General features: G+C 34.8%; 1 protein-coding gene across 2 annotated transcripts in view; it reads left to right on the forward strand.

Moving 5' to 3' along the window:
* Positions 1-23483, forward strand: part of CDH12 (cadherin 12) — a 1138028-nt gene that overhangs the window by 147751 nt on the left and 966794 nt on the right. The gene's annotated exons all lie outside the window — the stretch shown is intronic.

Here is a 23483-nt window from a genome sequence, read left to right on the forward strand (position 1 = left end):
AAGAACAGCAAAGGAAAGTGAAGTCTTTTTTTTTTTTTTTTAATTGTTATTAAGCTTGCATTCTGATGGAAAGAATAAAGAGATTTGATAGTCTAGGTGGGAAGATCTGACTGAGCTGGAGGGGAAAAAAATCTATACTCACTTTCTTCTTAGCCCATTCATAACTATGAGAAGGTATCACATTGTTACCAGCTACATAAAAAGTCAAAATAGATCAAGGAGAAGGGGAAGAGAGAGGAAGAGATTCCAAGAGAAGGGGAGACTTTCTTAGGCCATTGAACCACTGTATGTATTGCACAAGACTAGAAAAAATAGAAAACACCAGAGAAGGAGGTGGCTGAAGAGCAGAAAAACTTGACCATAACAAAGCAGAGATTACAATCTGATTGGCGAGAGATTATCAGAATCTGCCTTGTATCAGTGGTTCCTATCTGTATATGGGTAACGAAATCTGAACTTTCTAAACACACCCCTTACAATTGCTAGTGGGTCTATGCCTCCTCCTAACTAAGGAATGGAGCTGGGAGTCTTTCCACTTAGGTTGTATAGAGTGAATGACTAATATAATAATATTCAATACACATTGAGTAGTTAATGTAAGGCAGGCCCTGGCCTCATGCTAACTCTTTCATCCTGCGATAGATACTGCTGTCTTTATAATTCATGATTGTTCCAGACAATGATGATGTAACACTGAATAAAACAACAACAACTGTAGCTGTCAAGTAGCTGGAAGTCTTGTGTTTAGTCCTGTGTTTAGAACAGGTAATAAATTTTTGTTATATCAAATGTCAGTACATCAAATGGAAAGAAGTAAAGCAGAGATTTTAGGAAAGATGGGAATGTAATGTGATTGAGTTGATATTTTAAACAGCATTGGCCCATCAAGACTCTAACAAAAGCACCACGTTTTCCTGTCAACCCATAATATTTGAAACCATTTACAAGGTTGTGTGAGTGATGTTGTAGAGTACCAGGAAAGGAAATTGTTTAGATTGAGTAGTGAGGGAAAAGGTTTTCAGAACATAGTGTTTGAACTGAGATTAAAATGATATGAAGAAACTTGGTAAGTAAAATATGGGAGTAAAAGGTTCTTCCCAAATTGATCTAAAACCAGTAATAAAAAGCAATGCTTTAGGACATGAAAGATATTGGGGATCTAGAGGAAATCCAGAGAGCTAGATCTTACTTAGGGAGAATGAACATAGTGTTAGTTAAAATAAGAAAGGTGGGCCAAACCAGCTTATGAAGGATTTTCCTTGATATTATAAGAAGTTCAATTTTGTTTTCAGGATAAGAAGTCCTGAAATTTTTAATATGAAGAGTGACAATCAGTTTTTTTTAAATCTTATTGCTGTAGAATAGGGATTCAATGATGATATTTACAGTAAAGACTGTAGCATTTCAAGACTGTAGAGTTGGAGAACATTAGGATAATTCAGGTTATGTTTGGAGATAAAGCTATTCATTGATTAGACATCAACGAGGGTGCAATTTACTGATATGGGAGAACTTGGAGAGTAACAGTAGATGAATTGTTTGTGTTCACTTTGAGGTGACTATCAAACCTACAAATGAATATGTGAAGTAGGCGGCTGGCTAAAGGAGCCTCTAAAGTGACCTTCTTAGAGAAATAAATGTGCAAGTTTGGGGCATATGGATAGAATCAAAGCCTTAATATTAGATCAGATTAACAATCAAAGAGTATAAACGGGAAAAGGAAGTGGGTCAGTGACTGAGCTTTGAAGATAGATAAACTAGTAGAAGGAACGAAGGAGTAGTCAGTGGAAAAGGAAGAAATCCCAGCTATATTTCTCTTAAGTAGAAACTAGCAAGAAAATGAGGAGGTGCTCTAAGAATATCTTACAACTCTCTGTTTATTAAAAAGTCTTTTCAGATGTAATATAAACATCACTTTAAATTGGCTCAAAATTAAGGGCTAGTTTATATCTCATTTACCTGGTAATTCAGATATAGAGAGGCATTAGAATTAATGGATTCAATGACTGAATATCATCAATGATCTAGGTAATTTTCATTTCTCTGTATGTTACCACCAGTATTGGCTCTCTCCTTAGGATAGTAAGAAGGTGGTTTAGTAAGACCATCAGTGTAGCAATTCTTCCCTAGGATATATAGATTCAACCATACTCAAAAGGAATAGAAAACATTTTCTTTTCATGGTTTCTGCTTAGGCGATAAGAAACTGTCAAAAGTTATTTAACATATTTCATCATGCATTTCATAGGCCAGAGTTAAATAACATAACTATGTTTGAAGTGATCATTGACAAGAGATAAAGTAATACACCAGGCCTTATTTGACCTGGGACTATAGGCAGTCATGCCTTGACACATGCCCATGTGGTGTGGGGAAGATTCTTAAACACAGAGTTCTCATGGGTGATGAGGATGTGACAGAAGATGTTCAGTGGGCAACCTGCAACATTTAACACAAAACATTTGTCCACAGGAGGTTTGAAGTGGAAAAGGAAAAGAAATTCGTTCATAGGGGAAGGATCTGGAGGGTATCTCTTGGAGAGTTTTAATTTGTCAGCTTGTCATTAGCACTACCCAGGTTAATTTTCTTTCTTTCTTTTTTCTTTTTTTTTTTTTTTTTTTTTTTTTTGAGACAGAGTCTCACTTTTTCACCCAGACTGGAGTGCAGTGGTATGATCTCAGCTCATTGCAACCTCTGCCTCCTGGGTTCAAGCAATTCTCCAGCTTCAGCCTCTTGATAGAGCTGAGATTACAGGCATGCGCCAAGACACGTAGCTAATTTTTGTAATTTTTGTAGACCCGGGACTTTACCATATTGACCAGGCTGGTCTCAAACTTCTGGCTGCAAACAATCTGCCTGCCTCAGCCCCTCGAAGTGCCGGGATTACAGGCGTGCGCCATCGTTCCTGTCTGTGGATGCATTATATTAACATAATCTAATAGCAATGGACGTTAATATGATTCACCGAACTTTCCCAACTTTGAATGAAATTTTAGTTCATTAGACAATCTTCTGATTGTCATGTGGCTTTTCATTTCAATGTACTTATAGGAAGAGAATATTCTTTCTAAAATAGAAATAATATTATGTCTTATAATACATTCTGCCTTATATTTACATGTACATTTGTGAGTTTGGTTAATATGTATTAATTCTTGTTTTATTGATGATATTTGTGTATCTTGGCAAATCATGTGTGGTAATCTTCTTGGGACTAGATCCTAGAAAGGTATTGAGCCATCCATTGCTTCCATAAGACACTGCTAGCAATCCGACAGGTCTTCTCCAGGGGGCACTACTGTCTGACTATGCTTTTATTTCAATGCTATTGTTCACATATAATTTAGAGCTTTTGTGTAGTAAAGTCTTTCTGATATTTCGATACGTTAGTAAATCTCAGTACCCTCAGGGAATTCGTTCACATGAAATTCCACTTTGTAGTTAATCGTGTTAAAACACACGTATTCATATCATTTCTAAATACTTGTTCTAAAAAGTTTTCCTATATTAACCTATATTTTAAGTTTAACCACAACACTAAAGATACATTTTTAACTATTAAATCACTAACAAGAAATAAGTTCTAAAAGATAGATGATAGTGGTCAGTGTTAGAACCCTTTTATGTTAAAGAAAAAGCACATCAGATGCATAAATAAGACTGAATCATCTCATTTGGTTACACTTTTGGGTTTTGATGCACATGAGAAGAAATATGTAAGTGCTTATAGCCTTTTATTTCTTCCTTGCTTGCATCACTGTTTTAGGGGCAATTCAACAAATTACTTTACAGATCAGTAAATTCTTATGCATTCTGTTCACAGAATACACAACTTCTTTGTCTTGATAAGAAATGCACATCAAACACAAAGAAATATTGGTATCACAACTACATAGAGAAACTATACCTAACTGTATGTGGATAAATGGATAAAACTCAACACCATTTTCCCACCATAAATCATGTGCATGAGAATTATTTAGTTTTTATTGTTGAGCTGCCAAATTTCTAATAATTGTCTAATTTTCTTCTCTTTCTCTTTCTCTCTCACACACACACACACACACACACACACACACACACACACACACACACTATATATCTGGGGATTGCATGCAGCTAAATGTAATGCTTTTCAACAACATGCATGGTAGTTGAGAATGGCATCAATTAAAACTGTGATTGACATGCCTAGGGAAATTCATCCTGTCAGTCATTCATGAAAAAGACATGTTGTGATCTTCCATATAAACTTTCCTAAGTATTTCAGGCTTTAATGAGCCTCAATGACTAAGTGAGTCTGGGATTCTATAAATCAATAGAGTTTTGCTTTCCTAGTAAAAAGCTGGCCTTTGGCCAGGCACGGTGGCTCACTCCTGTAATCTCAGCATTTTGGGAGGCCGAGGTGGGTGGATTACTTGAGGTCAGGAGTTTGAAATCAGCCTGACCAACATGGTGAAACCCTGTCTCTGCTAACAAAACAAAAATTGGCTGGGTGTGGTGATGCATGCCTGTAATCCCAGCTACTTGGGAGGCTGAGGCAGGAGAATTGCTTGAACCTGGGAGGCAGAAGTTCTAGTAAGCCGAGATTGTGCCATTGCACTCCAGCCTGGCCAACGAGATAGAAACTCCATCTCAAAAAAATAAATAAATAAAATTAAAATGAAAAAAAAAGGGCCTTCCTTTATGTGGGCATTAAGGGAATGTAACCTATATGATAGTCTCTAAAATATAAATTGAGTTCAATTGTATTAGCTCAGGCTGCTATAACAAAACACCTCAGGATGGGTGGTTTTTGCAGTAGAAATTTACTTTCTTCCAGTCCTGGAGGCTAGAGGTCCAAGATCAAAGATTGGTTTCTGGTGATGTCTCTCTTCCTGGCTTGGAGACAGCCACCTGTTCCGTGTGTCTTCTCCTGGCCTCTCCTCTGTGCACCTGCAGAGAGGAATCTCAGGTATCTCTTTCTTTCTCTATGAGAACACCAGTTATATGGTATTAGGGTCCCACCTTTATGATCTAACTACCTTCTTAAAGTCTCTATCTACAGATAAATTCACCGTGGATTTGGGCTTCAACGTATAAATTTTAAGGGGACACAATTTAGTCCATAACACTGTGCTTTGCCAAAGTATTTGGAAAATACTTCAGAGTGGATAATTGAGTAGATAAAAACATGTGCTCCCCGAATATATGTTTTCTTTTCTATAAAACAATGTTTCGCTCTGAACCTCACCTGCAACGTCTCTGTATCAAAGCCCTTTACTCTGTCACCTGAAATCATCTCTTCTCTAATTTAATATCATCTGCTTTACTGTTTCACGGGAGGGAAAAAAAGACTACAATAGCATGATGTGTCATCAAATGGCAGTTTTTATAATCGTGCTCTAAAGGAATTCCCCTGGTGAAATGCCCTGTGAATCTAATCCTGGGCTCAGAATTCAAGGTCCAGGATTAATGAAAGATTTTCTTAAATCACTTCAATCTAGGTTACAAGGTAGGAGTTCTTTTTAAGATTTTTTTTTTTTTCTTGAGCATTACACACTGGGTTTGAGTGCTAGAGACCAAGGTTCTGGTCTCTAGACTTTCCTGCTAGCTTGTTTCAATAGAAATGGAATTCCAGGCATCCCAGCCCTGCAATATTATAGAGAATATTCCCTAAAACACTGTATGCATAACTATTTTAAAAATACCGAGATGGCATAGAAATAATACTGTCAAAATGAGCACTGAAGTATGTATTGGTGTGGAAGAAGAAACATCTTCAGAAGCCATTCTAGCTGCTAGAAAGCTACACCTTAAAAAGAAGCTTATTTTCTTATTAAGAAATATGTTAAGCTACCTACGGTTATGTGAATAGAAAACACCCACTGAGCAATATTCTGATGAATGTACAAAATTAAAATATTGAAAAAATATATATTGTCTTTGTAATAGTGTATTAAAGACATGTATTAATACTAAAAAGGTGCTAAAAGGTATTTGACAGAATTTAATATTCATTCATGACAAATATTGAACATTTCTGTTTTCACATTAAAGTCAATATGCTATTTTAAGTTGATGCAGATGGGGAGAAAAGTAAAATAAAAGAGAAAAATAATGTTTTTAAGGATGGACACTAAAACAATTCTAGTGGGGTTAAGAGAAAAATACTATTTACAGATAGGTTTATCTAATTTAAAACTCAACTGAAAAGAACCAGGGTTGGTTAGGATTGCTGAATAAAAAATTAGTGTTCATACAATTATGGCTAATTGGAATAGTAAATACATAAATTTAATTCATAATTTCAGACTTGAAAAAATAGGGAAAGAAATTTTGCCAAGAAATGCACAAGGCACACAGTGAGAAAAATATAAAATCTTCCTAAATATCAACCAAGAAAACTTGAATATAGTATACTAAATTCTGAGATATCATTAAAAATGTTATCCAAATGCCAAGATTTAGTCTGTAAATTCCAAGCAATTTTAATTGAAAGTGACAATAAAAAATTATTGCTATGTTTTATTAGAAAGAATACACAAAGATTGTCAAGAGGCAACTAGAAAATTTAGAATAATAAAAATTTAAAACTGTATTATAAATTTCAAATATAATATGTTTGTTTTCTTCATATGACTAGCCAGTTTTCCCAGCACCATTTATTAAATAGGGAATCCTTTCCCCATTGCTTGTTTTTGTCAGGTTTGTCAAAGATCAAATGGTTGTAGATTTGTGGTGTTATTTCTGATGTCTCTATTCCATTGGTCTATATGTTTGTGGTGATTTCTCAAGGATCTAGAATCAGAAATACCATTTGACCCAGCAATCCCAATACTGGGTATATACCCAAAGGATTATAATTCATTCTACTATAAGGACACATCTACTACATATAGATAAGCACATATATGTTTATTGTAGCACTATTTACAATAATAAAGACTTGGAACCAACCCAAATGCCCGTTAATGATGGATTAGATAAAGAAATGTAGCACATATACACAATGGAATACTATGCAGCCATAAAAAAGAATGACTTCATGTCCTTTGCAGGGACATGGATGAAGCTGGAAACCATCATTCTCAGCAAACTAACACAGGAACAGAAAACCAAACACCACATTTTCTTACTCATAAGTGGGAGTTGAACAATGAGGACAGATGGACACAGGGAGGGGAACATCACACACAGGGTCTGTTGGTGGGTTGGGGGTAAGGGGAGGGAGAGCATTAGGACAAATACCTAATGCATGCGGGGCTAAAAACTAGATGACGGGTTGATAGGTCTATCAAATCACCATGGCACATGTATACCTATGTAACAAACCTGCACGTTCTGCACATGTATCCCAGAACTTAAAGTAAAATTATCTCTATCTATCTATCTATCTATCTATCTATCTATCTATCTATCTATCCATCTATCTATCTAATTACATAGTAACTTAAAACATTAATTTAAAAGGAAATTGAAAGAGGTATACAAGGGGTGGAAGAAAACTGCACTATCTTAAAAATATAAAATTATTCTAATTTTAAAACATAACTTAAAATTTACTTACCTTTAAAAGAATAACTCTTCAAAATACAGAAATAGAACTACTCTTGTAAAAAAATTGATAAGAAACCATTTCTAGAAACAGAATTATCACATAACAAACGTGACCTAAACAAATGGAAAAACAATGGAGTATCTGATAATTGTATTAAGCAGTTAATTATTTGAGAGCAGTTGAAGAGAAATTCTCACCTAACATAATAATTAAAAAATATTAGTATAGATTTGAGAGTATCAACAGCATAATCAAGTGAATAATTTTATTAGGTTTTGAAATGTAGAAGGATTTCTGAGTAGAAAAATCATGGATGGAGATTGTAAAGAAAATGTGATCATTCTCAAAAACAATTTGTTATTTTAAGTTGATGATTTAAGAGTGTTTCTTCTCCGTTATCCAGTAATTTTAAGTTTTGATCCTAAGGTTAAAATATCTATCATATTATTATTTCATATTGATGAAAGAGGTCAGCCTGGGCAATGAAGCAAGACCCCATCTCTACAAAAAAATTAAAATTAGCTGGGCATGGTAGGGTGTGTGCCTGTAGTCCAGCTACTTTGGAGGCCGAGGCAGGAAGATTGCTTGAGCCCTGTAGCTTAAGGCTGCAATGAGCTATGATCACGCCACTGCACCCCAGCCTGGGCAGCAGAGTGAAATTCTTTCTCTAAACAAACAAATAAATAAATAATTTTTTTAAAAAATTGATGAAATGACTAAATATTTCAAATAATGGAATAGAGAAGCCATGAATCAGTGTATAATTCTGCTGCCATCAAATTAATAGTCTAAAAATGGATTTTATAAGAAAGTAAACACTCCTTATTTGCATATGCAGACAAATAATACATATACTACATAACTTCAGTAAACATATTTCAATTGGTAAATTATAGAGCATAAAGAATATAATATCCTATTAAATAAAACACATGTATTATGTTGTATAATTCATATACATAGAAATTTATATACATCATCCCTATAAATAATGTTTGAATGAATCAAGCTGGATATTGGGTTTATGAGTACAACATTATGCATAATGTTCGTTTTCTTTTTTTTTTCAAATTTTCAAAAATCATTTTTATTTTTAAAAGAAAAGGCACACAAAATGGGTTATTTCTTTACTTTAGAAAGATAGTAGAAAGCCCCAATCTAAGTCTCTTTTCTCTTACTTCCTCCTTTATTGGTCCCCATGACCACTTTGGCTGGATGAGAAGTTTCCCTGTCCACACCCCCGCCAGCCCCCACACACTTTCACAAGCTGCCAAGGCAGTGAGGCTTATTTTTTTGCTCAATGCTATCTACCCCGCACTTAGCACTGCATATGGCTTGCAATACGGTGCCATATGAGAATTTGAAGAATAAATGAATAAAGACAAAATGACTTTTCCCTTGCCAATTAAATAGAACCATCATAAGACATGTTCAGAGGTAGTGCAAACTCTGAGAAGAAAACAAAGCACGGCTGCAAGCGGTTGTGTGTGCTTGTCATCCCAACTACTCTGGATGCTAAAGCAGGAAGAGAGCTTGAGCCTAGGAATTCAAGACCAACCCAGGCAACATAGCAAAACTGCATGTCAAGAAAAAAAAATAAAAAGAAATTAAAAAGAAAACAAAGCATGGAGTAAGTCAAAAGAGAATAATAATATTTAGTGTTTGGTGTGAATTCAAATCTCAAACCGACTTTAATTGAAAATCTGTTGTGAAATATCTGTTTGTTCATCATGACAATAAAGAAAAGAATGTTACAAATGGCAGGAAATAAGAAATGGGAGGCAGTGGTTTATTCAGGAAAAAAAATGGTAAGCTTAACTCTGGTCTTGAATGCAATTTTACACATGTATTATGAACATGCAGGAAAGAAAATAAAGCAATCATTGGGATCATACAAGGGTTCTCTAATCATTTAGTTGTTTTCTTTCATGTTGTGTGACAACTGCATTGAAAGAACGCTGTCGGCCGGGCGCGGTGGCTCAAGCCTGTAATCCCAGCACTTTGGGAGGCCGAGACGGGCGGGTCACGAGGTCAGGAGATCGAGACCATCCTGGCTAACACAATGAAACCCCGTCTCTACTAAAAATACAAAAAAATTAGCCGGGCGAGGTGGCGGGTGCCTGTAGTCCCAGCTACTCGGGAGGCTGAGGCAGGAGAATGGCGTAAACCCGGGAGGCGGAGCTTGCAGTGAGCCGAGATAGCGCCACTGCACTCCAGCCTGGGCGACAGAGCGAGACTCCGTCTCAAAAAAAAAAAAAAAAAAAAAAAAAAAAAGAACGCTGTCATCATTTGGTAGCATGCATTGTCAGCTGATACTGTGAATGCTGCTATCCCAGTCCCATTTGTAGCCCAAGGAAGAGCTAAACTAACTGAACTTTAAAATCCTTCTACAGGAGCATACAGACGATTCTTTTTATTTTATTTTATTTTTTTATTTTTTGGAGCTGGCATGTAAAATAAAATCTATTTGCTATGTTTTATGTGCATTTCTTTTTTTTTCTCCCCCTTTAATATATTGCTCCTAACATTCCCGTTCACCATGGTCGTAATCACTGAACTGAAAGACATGAATTAAACAAAAGGCCTACCTTAATGGCCCATGATCCATTCAGTGAAGAAGCCATGGAGGCATGTAGTTGAAATGCCCATGGGTTAGTCCATTTCCATTACTCTAAGGAATACCCAAGGCTGGATAATTTATTTTCAAAAAAGAACTTTACTTGGCTCATAGCTCTGTAGCCTATATGAGAAGCCTGAACACCACCATCTGCATCCACGAAGGGCCCCAGACTGCTTCAGTTCCTGGTGGAAGAGGAAGGGGAGCTGAAGGAGAGAGCTGCCAGACTCTTTTCAACAATCAGTTATTGTGCGAACTAATAGAGCAAGAACTGACTCATTACCACGGTAACTACTGCACTAATTCATTCATGAGGGATCCTCCCCCATGACCCAAACACCTCACACCAAGTACCACCTCCAACATTGGGGATCAGATTGCAACATGAGATGTGGAGGGGACAAATATCCAAACTATATCACCATGCAGGCCATTATGTTAATGGAGAGTTAAAGTGAAATGGGAGAAGAAAAACATGCCTTCATTTCTTTCCTCTTTTTTCTTCCTTTCTATTTATCCTTCTTTTTTCTTGTTCTTCTATTTATCATTTTTTACTAATATTCGCTAAAACTTTACAGTGTGTCAGGAACTCTGCCAGATTTTAAGAAAAGGGTGACAATCAGTGTGGGGGCAGGGTAGGCCAAATGGCACTACTACAGTCAGGGAAAGTGATGCTTCCATTTTGCCTTGTGGGAAAAAGTGAATCTCAAAAGATTGCAAATGGCTTCCACTGGAGGCATTATAGGTCCAGATGATCCTGCTCAAAAACATTTAAAGCCTGATGGGAAAGATTTGAGGAAAGATTTGTGAGAACCTCTTGGACTTTGTGGGATTAGAAATCATTACATTAAAAGTTTAAGATGTGTTTTCTGTATACTTAAATCTTTCATTTAGATATTATGATGCAGTTTTTAACATAAGTAAACCAGGGTTTGAATGAATTGAGATCACATAGGTAGAAAATGGCAGAGGCATGGTCCTAGTCCCAAATCTCCAGTTTCTCCAGTTGGGGAGCAACTTCTTACTAGATCTTGGAATAAAGGATAGCTAACTATGAGCTAGATGATGTATCAAGTTAACTAATAGTAATATCATCTAGCTCATAGTTAACATGATTCCAAGTTTGACAGGAACTAAAGAATGTAAAAAATAAGGAATGCCCAATTGAAGCACAGGCTTTTTTCAGTTCTATGCAAGAAATACATGTATAGTTTTGTATTTCTGCTTAAAGGGTTATTGTTTAGCTACACGACTGTGACTTTAAAACACTTTATAATTTTATTTAATTTCATGCAAGTTATAGATGAGCAATTGCTAAGGAAAAAACAATTAAAAACATAGGTAAATCCTAAGTAATTTTAACAAAATATCATATCTACCTAAAAGGAAATAAAACTCATTGCATAGATCAGTGCATCTATGGTATTGGGTTTGGTTCTGGACATCCCAGTCTGAGAGACATTAACCATGGTTTCCCATGTAGAAGATAAAGGATGGTGCACGACCTGAAAACTATCTCATGAGAAATAGTGAAATGATTGAGTCTGTTTACAAGAGAATAATGAAATCTTAAATAATGAGAATGATTAACAAAATACCCAGCTAGTTACTTTTAATCAGAAATTAGAATTTTATAATACCCCTAAAGGTAAGTATCAGGCACAGAGGGACTAAGTGATTTGTACAAATGGCACAAAAGAAAGGTTAAGGGATTTTTCTGACCTTACAAAAAGTTTATCAGAATGTCTATCATTGTATTTTTCAGTTCATTTCTCTTCCCGCCACACTGTTCTGTTCCTTATGTTATATCCTCCTTCTCTCCTTGACTTTATATACTTGCTGTCATGTGAAATATAATAATTTTTTCTGTATCTCTAGAAAATAGATTTAGATTGAGTCAGGGAATAAGTAAATTTAATGAAATACTTGCTATCAATTACAGATTTTCAATTATACCATTGGCTCCTTTAAAATACTATGGATTCCTTTTTAGCTGAAGTGTGTAATAAAACCTGGATCGCCACTAAAAATTATCCTACTGGATACAGTACTGTCAATAGATAATGTTGAAGATCACTTAAAATTCCCATCCCCTGTTTTATCATTGAGTTATTATCAGGAAGAAGATTTAATTTAGAAGATTCACTAAAGCCAAGGAAAGCAAAAAACAAAAACAAACAAAAAGATGTTTCATCATATACAACAGAGTTTTATGCAATAAATTGACTTCCATTAATAGTGCTTTGGTAATTCTTCATATTTCTGTCTGTGAGTGCCTTCTTACTGAAACAAGGACAAAAATTCAAGTCACATGCAATTTTTATTTCTTTCAATCCACTTTCAGAAAAGTAATTCCTCCTTTTTCCTAGCTATCTAAATCTAACTGTCTTTGAAAACCAGTGAAATACCATCATCTCTGTGCTGTTTATCTTCCAAAATTCAAATTTGGGGTTAAAAATTTCCTCTTCTTTCATGTATTTTATAGCTACATTATAGAATTTCACAAAATAAATTTTATTATAATTATTTGTACCCATGACTTTGTCCACTAATCTCTGTCATATTGTGTCAAGATCACATTGTATTTCTACTTTGATACAATACCCTAAACTTCATCAGTTCCAACTCAGCTCCTTATCTGTGACTAGTTTTTTAAAATTTAATATTATTTCAATCAAAATGAATATTAAAAAGTAAGATTTTTGACGCATACCTGTCTAGCTTGATCTTCATCTAATTATCCCAATCAATTTAAGCTTTTTTTTCTCCTTTTTTTTTTTTTCCTGTTTTACTCTGAAGTTTTTGCAATGTATAGGAATAAATACTTTGGAAACAAAAAAATGTGGGTCAACTTCCTAGTTATGCATTTGCACTTACTGTGGGTAAGGGTCTTCCAATTTTACTCATTTTTTATTTTGCTATTTGTAACACTTTCACTGTAGCTTTGGGAAAAGGCCTCAGAGATGTACCCTGTATATTGTGTACCTGTTCCACATATGTCATCCTTGTAAGGGTTCTAAGAACAGGACTTTTCCAGTATAGCCATTATAATGTGGTAAATACATTTCTACTGTTAAGTGAGAGCCAAAAGCATTATGACAATGTTGGTGCAAATTAGGCCCAAGAGCTCTCATCACACCATGCTTTATCCATCTATTCCCTCTTTCCATCTTATGTGCCCACACCAGAATATCTACAACTCCGAAAGTTTGAAATCAGGACAGTTTCTACGTAATTGAAATATCCTGGAGAGAAGATATGTATTCTTCATATATACTAGACTACTAGAGATTGTCCATGACGTTAACATAATTACAGAGATTTTTATACTGGTATTTAGACAATCCCCTTCCTCTTCTTAACATTTCTCCTTTTAATTCAGGCTGTGAATATTTTTCACAGCTCTAGTTACAAAGCAAACTATATTATTGCACTTTGAAACCAATCATTTAACCCCGTTCAAAAATAAATAAACATTAATTGGCAGTTTTATTTTCATTCAAAATACTCTCTTCCTAATTAATTTGAGACTGAGATTCTCAGACACAGAGTTCTAACCTCTATGTCAAAAGCCTCAAATATATAAGATATCAGTAATTCATTATATACAGCATTATGCTTTCTTTGATAATTTTTTTTGTGTTTATTTTTTGTAGCTTTATATAAAGTTATACAACATCGTATTATTTTTGGCACACTTTTTTCATCCAGTGCAACAAGAATGTTTCTTACATTTGCTTTTCTTCAGAAGTTTCCTTTCAGTGAGATAATTACACACTCCTCTGACTTGTAATGATGAGAAAAACACTCAGGTTGCCAGATGGTATTATTCGTTACAGAGAAAAGAATATAATAGAAATGTTCCATCGCTGCGGGATCCACTATTAGTTGGCCAATGGATCTAAAAATCTACACTAGACAAATGTAAAGTGGAAAGAAGAAATTTCTAGCTCAAATTATTTACTATTTTTTAAATTCAAAAGATGTGAACATAATTTGAATATTCATGTAATTCTGCAATTATATTCTCCTTTATCATTATACCCATGTGACTTATTAAAATGCTTTAAACATGTTAAAATAATTATATGTTTACATTTGCAAATAACGATTTTATTCTAAATTATCCCGATTTTTCTTTTCCAAGTTGGAATTAACTTGTGACTATCTAATATATTTTATCTAATGCTCTGCATCTTGACAGCATTCCACTTACACCATCTCATTTAATTCTCATGAATCTCCTGGACGCCAGTTGTTACTCTCACACAATGAAACGGGACTATGTAGGGGAAAAGAGTCCCGTCAGTCACACAGCTGGTAACTTACAAATGCAGTAGATGAAGCTAATTATAAATTCTCAGTGCTTTCTAATGTCATAGACTTTCCCTGGTTTAGAGAATTTGCCATCTCAAGGCATCTTTCAAAAATGCACAATATCCTACAAGAGACATGAAACTTAGTAAGACTATGAAAGATACAATAGCTTTTTTTTTTGTGATTAACACCTCCTTCTGCATTTGCTCTTCTTTTTGATTATATAGTTGGTAATAAATCAACAATTTACTATATTCAGATAATTTTTATGTTAATAGAGGACACATCATTTGGAAGCCTTTAATATACAAATGAATAAATGATAACACAGGATTATAAAGCAAACTTAAAATACGTGTGGAGCATGAGCCAGGCACAGTGGCTTACGCCTGTAATCCCAGCACTTTGGGAGGCTGAGGCAGGCGGGTCACTTGAGCTCAGGAGTTTGAAACCGGTCTGGGCAACATGGAAAATCCCCAGCTCTACAAAAAACATTAAATCATGTATATACCCTGGGCGTTGGTGGCTTGTGCCAGTAGTCCCAGCTACTTGAGAGGCTGAGGCAGAAGGATTGAGCCCAGGAAGCTAAGGTGGCAGTAAAACGAGATCTTGCCACTGCACTCCAGTCTGGGCAACAGAGTAAGAACATGTCTCAAAAAAACAAAACAAAACAAAACAGTGTGGAGGAATTTTACAGTACCATATTTGTCTCAACATAATAACAACATAATTCTGTTAAAGAATAAAATTATTTTATCATTTTTCAATTTTTTTTTTTTTTTTTTTTTTTAGATGGAGTCTCTATTGTCAGGCTGCAGTGCAGTGGCTCAATCTCGGCTCACTGCAACCTCTGATTCCCTGGTTCAAATGATTCTCCTGCCTCAGCCTCCCAAGAGGCTGGGCTTACAGGCACAGGACACCATGGCCAGCTAGCTTTTGTATTTTTAGTACAGACAGGGTTTCACCGTATTGGTCAGGGTGGTCTTGATCTCCTGATGTTGTGATCCACGCGCCTCCGCCTCCCAAAGTGCTGGCATTACAGATATGAGCCACCGCGCCTGGCCCGTTTTTCATTTTTAAATATGAATTACCTCATCAGGTATTTCAGTGGTAGCTAAGTGAGAAATTCATACAGAGACAACTTTTGGGGCCGAGGGATAAGGAAAAGAGAGTATTTTTAACAACAGAATATTTTCCATGACAGCAAGCATTATAGTAAGCAGACAACGCTTGGGTTAGAAATAGATTATGATAACCTGTAGAGATCTGTTAAAAGCTAAAATGCAAGCACTATGTATTAAAACAATGTTAGACATTTTATGTGTATCACTGAATTTAATTTAATCTTGAAAACAACTCAGTGGATGAGGCACTTTTATCCGTCACCCCCATCCTACTGATTAAGAGACAGAGGCTTAGAAGAGGCAATTACATTGTTCAGTATTAAAAACTCTTCAAGAAACGTTGCTGAGACATCTGGATATCCACACGTAAAATATAAAGTTGCATTCCTTCCTCATAATATTAAAAAAAAAAAACCCTCAAAATGCATTATGAGCAACAACCGAGAGCTAAAACTACAAAATTCTTAGAATACAATACAGCAGTAAATCTTCATGACCTTTAGTTAGGCAAAGACTTCTTGAACATGATACCAAAAGAAGTGACCAAATAAAATTTAGGTAAATTGGACTTTATCAAAATCAAAAGTATTTGTGCATCAAAAGACATCATCACTAAAGTGAAAGACAACCCACAGTATGGGAGAAAATATTTTTAAATCAAATACATGATAAAGGACATGTATCTAGAATATGAAACTAATTTTTACAACTCAGAAATAAGGCAAAAAATTGAAACTGTGAAAAATATATATTTATTTTAAAAATGCCCAATAAGCATGTGAAACCATATCATTTGTCATTAAAGAAATGCAAATAACAATCACAATGTAATACCACTTCATATTCACTATGGTTGTTATAATCAAAAAGGACAGTAACAGATGTGGAAAAGCATGTGGAAAAAAGTGGAATCCTCATACATTGTTTATGAAAATGTAAGAAAACCTTGCTGCTTTGGAAAGTGGTTTAGTGGTTCTTCAATATGTCAACTATAATTACTACACTATGACCCAGCAATTCTACTCCTAAGCATATATATGAAAAATAAAACATAAGTCCATACGAACTAGTACACACATGTTCATAATGGCATTATTCATAATACTGAAAGAGTGGAAACAACCCAAATGTCCACCAACTGATGAATAGATAAACACAATGTGTTCTATTCATAGAATTAGATGTTATTTGGCAATAAAAAAGAAAGAGTGATACATGTCACAACATGGATGAACCTTGAAAACAGAGCAAGTGAAATACACCAGTCAGAAAAGACCACATACTGTGTTATTCTATTTCTATGAAATATCCAGGATAAGAAAATGGATAGAAACAGAAAACAAATTAATGGTTTCTCAGTACTGGATGAAAGGGGATGTGGATTAAAAGTATGGATATGAGACTGGGTGCAGTGGCTCATGACTGTAATCCCAGCACTTTGGGAGGCTGAGGTGGGTGGATCACAAAGTCAGGAGATCGAGACCATTCTAGCTGACATAGTGAAGCCCCAACTCTACTAAAAATACAAAAATTAGTCGGGCATAGTGGCACATGCCTGTAGTCCCAGCTACTTGGGAGGCTGAGACAAGACAATCACTTGAACCCGGGAGGTGGAGGCTGCAGTGAGCCGAGATTATACCACTGCACTCAAGTCTGGGCAACGGAGTGAGACTCCATCTCAAAAAAAAAAAAAAAGAAGTATGAATATGGGTTGAGGTGATGAAATAGTCTAAAATTGGATTGTAGGAATGGTTTCATGACAGTTGACAGTGAATTTTGTACAAATAATTGTACATGTTAATAGGCAAATGATATATGAATTGTATCTTAATAAAGCTACTAAAAACACAAACTGATGTGCTATGAACTCAAGAATTTTGACTTCAAATCACCTCCGTAAAAGATATGTAGAGATCTTTATTGAAGGTCTGTCAAAAAAACTATTTTTATTATCAAAGGGAAAAATTTTCCCCTTTGCACTTGACTTTCTGAGCCTATTGGAGGAAAACAACAACAAAAAAAACAACAACAAAACTCATGTGTCATGTCTGGTTCTATTAATTGGGAAACTGTTTTGTATTGATTTAAGGAGAGGTTAAGGTGTGCTATTGTACTGATTCTGATTGAAGAATAAAAACCATTGACTCAAGTGATGTGTGTGTATACGCACAAAAATGTGTGTGAGATGTGTGGGAGAGACCTGTTTAGTATACAACGAAGTTGCAAGTAGAAAAGAAGCTGCATATAATTTGCAGAAACTTAACACCAGTTGCTATAGCTCTAGTTTCATTTTACAAAATGCATTGACATTTCTTTGAGAGATTTCTCTGAGTCTAGATTCTGCTAAGCGTTTGAAAACCTAAGAATAAGTGGCAGCCCATCTTTTATGTTTTACCTGGAATTATGTTATTTAGCTGGTGATGGCATAAGCAGTTCTCACTTTGACTTCACAATCATTTGAATGGCTGTGCTCACAATCAGTGTGTATCTACATCCTCACCATTTAACTCAAGTATTTTTTCTTTTTCTTGCAATATTAGTCAGAAGATGCTTATTAATTAAATTTGATAGTCAAAAGCCAGGGGTGACTATATTCAATAATAACTTAATCATATATTATAAAATAACTTAAATAATGTAATTGAATTGTTTGTAACTCAAAGGATAAATGCTTGAGGGATGGATACCCCATTCTCCATGATGTGGTAACTGTGCATTGCATGCCTGAATCAAAATGTCTCGTGTGTCCCATAAATTTATACACCTACTATGTACCGTCAAATTAAAAAGAAAAATGATTTAAAGAGTATTTTTTTAAAAGCCAAAGACCTCAGACCAACAATGCACATCACAATGTTTAAAAATCTCTGGATCACGGGAGACAGGACTCCCTACTGAAACACAAGTTGAAAGATGCACTTTGAGGTCTGTAACATTGTCCTTAACTGCAGTTATATCACTGCGTTTTTAATGATATTGACTTTACGTTAACAAAGAAGAATTAAACTCAGTGACTAGAGAGTCTTGATTCTATACATTCGTCATGTAGGCCTCTGGGCAAGGAGATCCCAAGGTTACTTCTTGTGATGCCTATGCCCTGTCTCATTTCAGATGAAGATGAAATCCCTGGAGCTTGGACAGCATGGACAATGTTGGAACTCTGTGTGCTTGCAGAGTATAATCCTGAATGTAACCTTTTCCCATCCTTGAAATTAGTCTTGCCCAAGTTTCATTCTAAGTTATTTGTCCAATTTCTTCTTTAGCGAAGAAGGTGATATAAAGGAAAGAAAGGAGGGGAAGATGCTGATTTATTTTAGGCACTTAGCTCAATTTACTTTTACTTGTTTGGGAAATTGCTTTTTCAATGCAGAAAAAATGTGTTGCAGTGAAGTAATTCCATGGGTTTGATGACACTGCAGTGTGTTTGTTCCCTGTATCTGTTATAAGCATAAATGAAATGCAGAAGCTGCAGCATTATCATTATTTACTTCCTTTTATCGCTACTCTTTCTTACCTACTAGATTACATGTGTGTTGCTGAAGTTACTGTTTACACTTATTTAACAGTATTGACTGAAATAACCCAGAATATCCTCCGGTGAGGACTGATTTAGCTACAAATCACTGTTCCAGCTCTGAAATCATTAATCAGCCTTAGGCAAGATCCATTATGTGGGATTTCAGCGTAGAAGAAATATTAACAGCTCTCTGGAAGAAACGTTACCATCACATTGGCTGTGACTCCCTGCTGGAGCAGCAAATTACCCTCAAGTAATAATTATAATACATTAGTAGAGGTTTAATTTCCAATAAGTGCTGTCTGTTTAAGAAATGGCAATCTCAGCATGGCTCAGAGAACAATAGATCATGTTATCAGCAAGAATAAACCTACATGGAATTAAATGAATGATAATAAAAAATTCATTACAGTTTGAAAACTGTAGAAAAAAGAGAAGCCAATGTGAGTTCCTCGTTACATTTTTACAGGAAAACTTTGTTTATAGATCATCTCACTGGGTGATATTAGGCATGGCTGTGAGTTTTTCTTCTTAACTTTGGAAGATAGCAAATTGTTAATTTATTCGTTAATATCAATGACAAGTTAGTAATAGTTTGTTTTTTTTTTCTGAGGGGAAGGAATGTTTTAATGAGAGTAATGGAACTACAGGGAAAACTCATTTTTTACCTAAGTGTACTCAGTGCCCCACTTTTTCTTCAACATTAATATTCCAGTTAAAAACTTTCAAAAGCATAGAAAAATTAGGGTTTTAGAAGACTAGCTTATAAGATAATTCCACTTTAGACAGAAAAAAAAATTTATTTGGAGTTAAGCTTGTAAATGGTTTCAAAAGATAACTAGTTCCTATTAAGTTTTAGAATAGTCGGAGTTCTAGGAAGCCTGTAATATGCACTTCGAAATTTAAATAGAATCTCTGTTGCATACAAGTTACCATATAAGAGACCACTACTGTGTATGTTGTATTCTGTCTACCCTTTGGCTTAAAGTGAAAAATAATCATACATATGTTAATAAGACTTATTTAACTTTTAAGTGCAATGAAGATTTTATTTATAATGCTTTTTAAAAGTTTTACCAGCACTATTCATTTCTTCCCAAATTATTAAATACTAGGCAATGTCCACAAATATTGATGTGATAACAGCAATATTCCGAAATTTTGATGTTTGCTAGTATCTCGTGCTTAAGCAGTCTGTATTGTAAAGGACATTTTTATTCTAACAGCTGAACTAAGTTCTCTTATTGAACAAGTTCTAGCACACTGCATAAACCAGATTATGTAAGTGCCAGTGCTTGAAAATTGTTCTTCAAGTTCAGTGAACTATTGATTTAAGGAATTCAAGGTGATTCCATTACTGGGTAAAGAGATTCATATTTTCTTAACACTGTAGGGTTTGCAGTTTGATTTACGTTTCCATGAATGTATATGCTTAGAGATTTTCTTTTCCTTCTGTTTTACTGTTTGATGGATTTCATGTCATACTGTCAGATACCGAAACCAAACTGAAAGATAACTATTATAAGTAAATTCTGCCCCTATTTCATAATGAAATATGCAATAAGGTTGAATTTGTACAAAATTAAACAAAAACAATCTCCTAATTCTATCTAATAAATCCAATGTGAAACCTAGCATAAGAAATTACCAGATTTCTACAAATTTGAAACAATCATAATGTTTCAGAGTTTATTTATATATAGTAACACTTTTGGAAATATACTTGTATTCCTTTACTTTTAGATCTTTGGAAGGGAGGAATGTTCAGAATCATTTAGATAATTTTAAAAGTTAAAATCAGTTGCTAGCTCTAAAACATTCACAAATTGCTCCTTTTATAGCTGAATATGCAGCATCTTTAAAAATTATTTCAGAAATTCATTGCAAGTGAAGCAATGTGACAGATCCCAATCTTGCAGCCCCTATTCCACCCAGCATGCAATGTAATGATCTCCACTAATTACCTGACAATATACTACTCAGGCATGGAACTTAGCAAAATGCTTTCACATTACCAGCTTTTTCTTTCTCAGGTTAGAAAAAAATGAAACATGGTTAAGAATGAAGTTTACTCCCTCATGCCCATATTCAAAAATTAACCTTCAATAGTTAGAAAAAAAAACCTGCTCCTGGGCACTTATCTAATACACACCCCCCCACCCCCCACCGATACCAGGAGCTTAATGATTTTACATAACTAGTTATTGCTATACAAAAATGTGTAATTTCATGGCATTCTTTCTTTTAAAATAAAATTTTGGCTATTTTCTATTTAAAAATAATTCAAGGGTTTTAACCGTGAGGTCATTAATTAAAATTAGTAGACTTCTCAGATACCTTCTACTTGAATGCATAGCCCAGAAACATATATTTGTACTTGTGTAATGAAATATAAACCTCAAACTTTTAAAAATACATTTAAAAAATCTAATGAAAGTGAAGTAGTCATGCTTCCTAAATATCAGAGAGTTAAAATACTTGTGAATCAGTGAAGGAGTAAGGTATTTGGCATATACTAAATGTATAATGATGCAATCTCAAGACAAAACTTTCCAGAGCAACAGTGGATGAGGATTAGTAAATGCTCCATTCCAGAAATCAATGGAGAAGAGAGACATTGTGAATAAGATATAGATGAACAGTTAGTAGTACGTATTATTTAACCCCAGAAACTCTATGTGGCTGCCCAGTGTGTTTTGTAGGAATTGCTAAAGCAATCAACATAGTCATCCACATAATGTAAAATATGGTTGTCAAGGACTCACACTATAACATGATTCAGCTATGGTTATTACAGAGCAGGAAACAGAGTTAAGCAACTCAATTTTATTCTAGACCCTGTCATTTTCCAGCTTGTGTCTTAGGGCAAGGCATCAACATGCTATGAGCACCTTTCTTTACCTCTTAAATGGAATAAAATACATGAGTTGGATATTACCTGTTCTGTAAAAATCAAAAGAGAAGATACAATGTATTATTATTAATAATACCAAATATCAAAAATAATTACAACAATATTAATAGCAACAGGGTTTCTTTTGCACTCACTGAGTCAGTAAGTTATATGGAATTCATGTATTTCATTCATTACTTTTTCACAACTGTAAGGTATTTCATATGACCATTTCCATTTCAAGTGAAGGTAATAGAGAAAGAGTAAGCTATTTACAAAGGCCATACAGTTAGTGAATGAGGCAGGCATATTCAGGTCTCTCCAACTCCAGAAGCCAAGCCAAGTCTTTGTTGCCCGTCCTGCCTCCTCCTCCCTTCCCCGTAGGTTGGGTGACTACACCTGTATTGTTTATATCCTTCCAAGATGGCGCTCATCATAGGACATTCTTGCTATCTGTTTACTGTTTGTTCCTCAAGGAGCTTGCTTGCTAGTTCAGTGTTCATGTAGAATAGATGAGGCAATGAATGCTCAGAATGTGTACAGACATGTGATCTGGTGTTATATTGGACCTCTACATAGCAAACACAGAAAAAGATTATACTTTAAGTGTAAACAGTTTAACTAACAGAAAGAGTCTCCTTGTTCTATTTCTTATATGTTAGGTAAATGAGTCTTCATAATTTTACCTTTGGCAACATCTTTATGTAATATTTTCCAGATAGCATGTACATAATAAATTCCCATCTGGACTAATGAAGGAATAGAAGGGCAAATGATGATTCCTCATAAACCTCCATGATTTCTAGTTGTTATAATCATCAATTAAATTAAAATGTGAATTAAATAATATATGGACAATATTTCTACTATCCAAGTAATATTCCCAGGAGATCTGTCCTCTGCCAATAGGACACATCACTGTGAAAAATAATATTCAATTAATGTATTAGAAATTTAGTGTGGTAAATAATCTACATAATAGACTGGTCCCTGGTTACAAGGCATTTTTTTTCTAATTAAAATTTTTGGAAAAGACAAATTAAAGTTGACATCATTCTTATTATTATAACTATGTAGTGAAAGAACACTGAATTTCTTCAATATGCATCCTCTTTAGAGGAAGAAAGAAAAGGAGATTTCTTTATTGTCTGTGACATTCCTAACTCTTTTGAAAGTGTGAGATTTCATCAGGTTAGGAATGAACACATGCTCTAATTTGGATTTGCAAATTTTCCACTTTTCTTCATCAATATGCTTATTGTCTTCTAATTTCCTAAAACTATACCTGGAAGTTTAGTGATGAAAGAATGGTGACATCATTGTATTCACTGAGGAAATGAATGATGGCCATGTGCTTTTAGTATGCCTACAGGCATGTGTTTTAAGGTACTGTAGTTATGAATTTTATTTGCAACACGCAGCTGGTGATTAATGTGCATATGCCTCATGTGAACTCCCATGGATAACCTCAGCTG

Source organism: Macaca thibetana, chromosome 6, assembly GCF_024542745.1.
Source record: "Macaca thibetana thibetana isolate TM-01 chromosome 6, ASM2454274v1, whole genome shotgun sequence".
NCBI lineage: Eukaryota > Metazoa > Chordata > Mammalia > Primates > Cercopithecidae > Macaca > Macaca thibetana.